A 5,004-nucleotide genomic window follows, 5' to 3' on the forward strand; every position below is an offset into this window, starting at 1 on the left:
ATTAAAACGCATTTTAACCATTTTAACACTTCACCCAAAGAATATTGGGAAATATAGTTTACCTCTCACAGAGCTATAGTTTCCACCATCCTTAACAAACTACAGTTTTCAGGATTCTTTGGGGGAAGCCATGTGCTTTAAAAATATATCTTTCAAGGTTAACTCACAAGCTGATGGGTAAAGTAGGCTTATTTATGGTGGCCTGCACTCACTATATAATCGCGCCATCATGGGGTTATTGAGATACTGCATGAAGGTAGCAGTAGACTCCAACTAACCACCACAGCTTTCCAATTTAGCCACTGTTGGTCCATGTCTACTAATTCTTCATGTTTCTAGTGTAGGCCATACTGTTGTCTGGTAGTTCTTGCTAGCAATGCAACTCTGGTCAAAAGAACCCATTGACAGAGGTGTCAGAGTTTTTTCACCGCCCTCCTCATCCCTTTTCCTTGTGTGTTATGTTGAGAGGTTGCTGCCTTGTCTATTGCTTAATTGCACTATTTTAATTTGTTTTATTTATTTTAAGTGGATGTTAAATGTTTTAATCTTGCTAATGGTTTAATCTTATTTTAATGTAGAATTTTGAATGTTTTAATCATATGTATTTATGTTGTTGTAAGCCGCCCTGAGTTCCACTGGAAAAAGGGTGGGGTATAAATAAAGATAATAATAATAATAATAATAATAATAATTTAGATTGTTACCCTGATAATTGAGAGCCAGTGTGGCATAGTGGTTAAGGTGTTGGACTATGACCTGGGAGACCAGGGTTCGAATCTCCACACAGCCATGAAGCTCACTGGGTGACCTTGGGCCACTCACTGCCTCTCAGCTTCAAAGGAAGGCAATGGGAAACCCCCTCTGAATACCGCTTACCATGAATAATTAATAATAATGAATAATGATAATGAGCAGGGACTGTCTTACTAATTTTTGTAAGCCCCTCAGAGTCCTTTTAGCTAAAGAGAGTGCTATAAAATTATTTAAATAAATTAAATAATATAATTAAAACAAAATATATTTTCATTCAGGAAACATGTTTAGCTGCAAGTCACCAAGTGTTGAGTAATCATAGAAGATGTAGTGATATACCTGTTTCTGTGAACAGCCTATAGATTGAACTTCCACACCCAGTATTCTGATTCCTACTGGGCTAACGTGTGTTTAAAGGTACCAACTACCTACAAAAATGTCAAATTTTGTAATCAGATACACCAGCGGTGATGGTGCTGATGAAGCAAAGTCAACAAACAGCCTTGAAGCTGATTTTATTAGAATGAGGTAATCTTCTCTTCCCTCCCCCTGGTGTATCTGAACATCAAAATGATTGCTGCTTTCTTCTGAATATTTAGTCTAAAATTGGAGGAAGTTGTTTTACCAAACTATTTTTAAAGATACTGGGTGGATGTGACTGCGAGCAATTTTTGAAAGCTAATCTTGAATCCTGGTTGAACCAGGTCACCTAAAGGAAGGAAGTTTTGTTTCCTCTTTTTGTTGATGAAAAGTCTAGTGCTTTAGAGGGCAATTCCAGGCAAGGGAAAGAGATAATATCACGGTCTTTGGAAATGCTTCCCCTTGGTATGGCATTAACTTTTCTCCTGGAATCCCAGTTTCAATCTCAATATCAGAAATAGGTCAAAGACTGGTAGCCGTACTGCCAGCTGCTCTATAGCACAGATCTTATAAATCTGAATTTCTGTTATGTGCCCAGATTTATACAATAACCCTGGTGTGGAGAACCTTTGGACCTCCAGATTTTGCTAAACTACAACTCCCATCATCCATGGCCATTAGCTGTATTTGCTGGAGTTGATGGGAGTCCACCAACATCTGGAGGGCCAACATTTCCCCATACCTACAATAATCCCAGTATTCCACTTATTTAGCATATAAAAAATGTAAATGTACTGCCTTCAAGTCGATTCTGACTTGTGGCGACCCTATGAATAGGGTTTTCATGAGGCTGAGAGGCAGTGACTGGCCCAAGGTCACCCAGTGAGCTTCATGGCTATGTGGGGATTCGAACCCTGGTCTCCCAGGTCGTAGTCCAACTCCTTAACCACTACACCACACTGGCATATAGCACATGGAATTTAATCATGCAATCTTAATATTTCTATTTAAAATGCAGTTTTCATGTCAAAATATTTAGTGTTTTGAAGGGTCCATAATCAGTCAAAATGAGAGAGGTCATATTGCATATTATGAAGCAAGTCAGTAAAGTGAGTTGTGGTGCTGCACTTTTGCAAAAAGAAAAAAAAATAAACTGGTGAAACTGGTAAACTTACTTTAGAGATTTGTATAGGTCTTTTTTTTTTACAATAATTTTTATTCAAATTTTCATAAAACAAACAAAACAAAATCATAAAACATTCAGAGACAAAAAACAAAACAAAACAAAAATGATTAAACAAAAAAATAAAATGTTGACTTCCCATTTGTCGCAGATCAGTTATAGGTCTACAATATATAACAATCCTGTCTCTTAAATTATATTATAAAATCACTTTCCTCCAGTAGTTATCTTAATTAATCATCAAATCTCATAAACATTACTTTATTCTTTCCACAAAAAGTCAAAGAGAGGTTTCAATTCTTTAAGAAATATATCTATCATTTTTTCTCCAAATAAACATGTCGATTAATCCATCTCTTTAATAATAATAATAATAATAATCTTATTGTCATAACCATAGTCCAAATAAACATATTGATTAATCCATCTCATCAAAATCTGTTAGGTCCAATAATTTCAATAGCCATTATTCCATTATCCATATTAATTCCATCTTCCATCTTCAATAGTCCTGTTAAGTCCAGTAATTTCAGTGTCCAATCTTCCATTATCAGTATTCCATAATAATCTTGAGATTTGTATAGGACTTAACAATCACATTCAAGTTAAGCAGCAGAGTTTTATTTCTTGCAAAAAAACTCATGCAAATCCAAGAAAGTGCATGAAGGAAAATGGCTGTTCGTGATTTGTCTATGAATTTTGGAGGTGTTATTTGGACTGTACACTAAGAAGTTTCAGTGCTGTGAACTAAAATCATAAGTTAGCAATTGACAATGTAGTGATAATTATCAATCTTACTATAAATTGTGTGATTGTGTCACAAGAATAGATCAGACATCAGTTTGCTGATTAGTAGGGAGAATTAGTCCGTGAAAGCTCAAGAGACCCTTTCTGTCCAGCCCTTTCTAGATAAGGCAAATACATTTAAATAGAAGTAAAGGGGTAATATCATTGCTGGCATAGTGCATTTCTGTTGGGAAAATGGGCTGCAGCCGATTTGGGGAGCTGACCCTGCACACTGGGAACCAGGCCAGACTTTTGCAGAATTGACTGTGCAACGGTTACAGAAGGAAGCAAAACTCACTGGTAGAGCATCTCCAGGTAGGGCTGGGAATGTCCTTAGTCTCAAACCTCACAGAGAATCTGCCAGTCAGTTAAGGCAGTATTAAGTTAGATGGACCAATGGTTTGCTTAGGTATAAGGCATCGTCTTATGTTCTTAATTGGCTGAGTAATGCTTAGCTACATGTGAGCATCCAAGAAGTGTTTTAATTCTTTATCTTTTAGGGAGTAAACATTTCCTTTTACAATTTCCACCTATGTAGGTACAAACAATATTGGTCACTAGAATCTTATCTGACATATTGGCCAAAATGCAAAAAAGGAATAATATCTCTGGCCTAGTAGCTGTTTTCTAGATCTATTGTGTTAAAAATGTTTTGGCAATAAGCAGGTTGGGAAATTATTAATACAAAAAGATGAACATTCAAGCAGTGAATAATGGAAACTGTAAAATGTTCTTGTTTTTCAGTAGCTGTGAATATCTTGGAATCAGTCCGGAAACCTTTAAGAATTTCCAGTATTGTATTAAAAACAAAATTTTCATGAATCCAGTATTTACAGTTGGAAACAAAGCTGTCCCAAACAGCAGTTTTAATAGAAAAGAAGTCGTTTCTTTTTTAAAAATTGTTTTAACATGGCAATATTTGTCTTGCTCTATGAATCGTTATACACACACACACAACACACACAGGGTTTTCATGGTAAGAGGTATTCAGAGGTGGTTTACCATTGCGTTCCTCTAAGCCTACAGCACCCCGTATTCCCAGGTGGTCTCCCATCCAAGTACTAACCAGGCCTGACCCTGCTTAGCTTCCGAGATCAGATGAGATTGGGCATTTCAGGGCAGTATGGCAGTAGGCATTGAAAAAGAGGACTTAAAAAGACTTTTAGAAATTCTCTTTTCTCCTTCTTGCAGCTTGCTGAAGTTACCTTTGGGGTGTAGGGCTCAATTCTGTAATGGATGTAGCAACTTATAGTCTTTTGCCACTACCTTTTAATAAATAGAGATAATGAACATTTTCTGAAACTTGTTTTTGGAAGCACAGGAGGGTAACTAGATTTGTCCCTAACTCATTAACTATAGTATGCCATAGCTATCCTAAATACTGAAACAACTCATCAAAATAGATTGTCTGCATTGTGCATAGTTTACTCACAATGCAACAAGCAGTTGTAACATAGAAGTTACCATAGCAGTCTAACCAAAAGAGGGGAAACTCCAGAGTTAATGTTACAGTTTTCCTATCAATCATTCATGTATTCTGTCTACAGAAAGAGCAATGGAATTGGGGAAAGCCAGAAACAAATGTTTTGTGGGTGGCAATAAAGAGGTGGATGCTTAAGTGGATTTAAATGGACCACAGTGTTTGTTAAATAACAATCACCATTCAAATATTTAAACTGTAACCCAGACAGGAGATGAGAGTTAGGGGTCCCTATGCCCCTGAGACCTGGCATGGCCGTCCCACTGATTGACTCCAGCGGTCAGCTTAGCACTAGGCTGTCTCTAACAGAGCAAGCCTACCCTTTCCCTCAGATGAGAGGGCTGCCAGTTAAACAGCAACCTATCCAGATAATGCTCTCCTGATGATACCCCTCAATCCTCTATTAAGATGTTGACTTCCCTCTGCCTTCCCTTCTAACTGG

At 37.1% G+C, this 5,004-nt stretch overlaps 1 pseudogene; it reads right to left on the minus strand.

Annotated features, from left to right (window-relative positions):
• Positions 1-4,099: 4,099 nt before the first annotated feature.
• On the minus strand, positions 4,100-4,217 carry LOC133375717 (5S ribosomal RNA; annotated as a pseudogene).
• Between the last annotated feature and the right edge of the window lie 787 nt (positions 4,218-5,004).

The sequence above is a fragment of the Rhineura floridana genome, chromosome 1 (assembly GCF_030035675.1).
Source record: "Rhineura floridana isolate rRhiFlo1 chromosome 1, rRhiFlo1.hap2, whole genome shotgun sequence".
Taxonomy (NCBI): domain Eukaryota; kingdom Metazoa; phylum Chordata; class Lepidosauria; order Squamata; family Rhineuridae; genus Rhineura; species Rhineura floridana.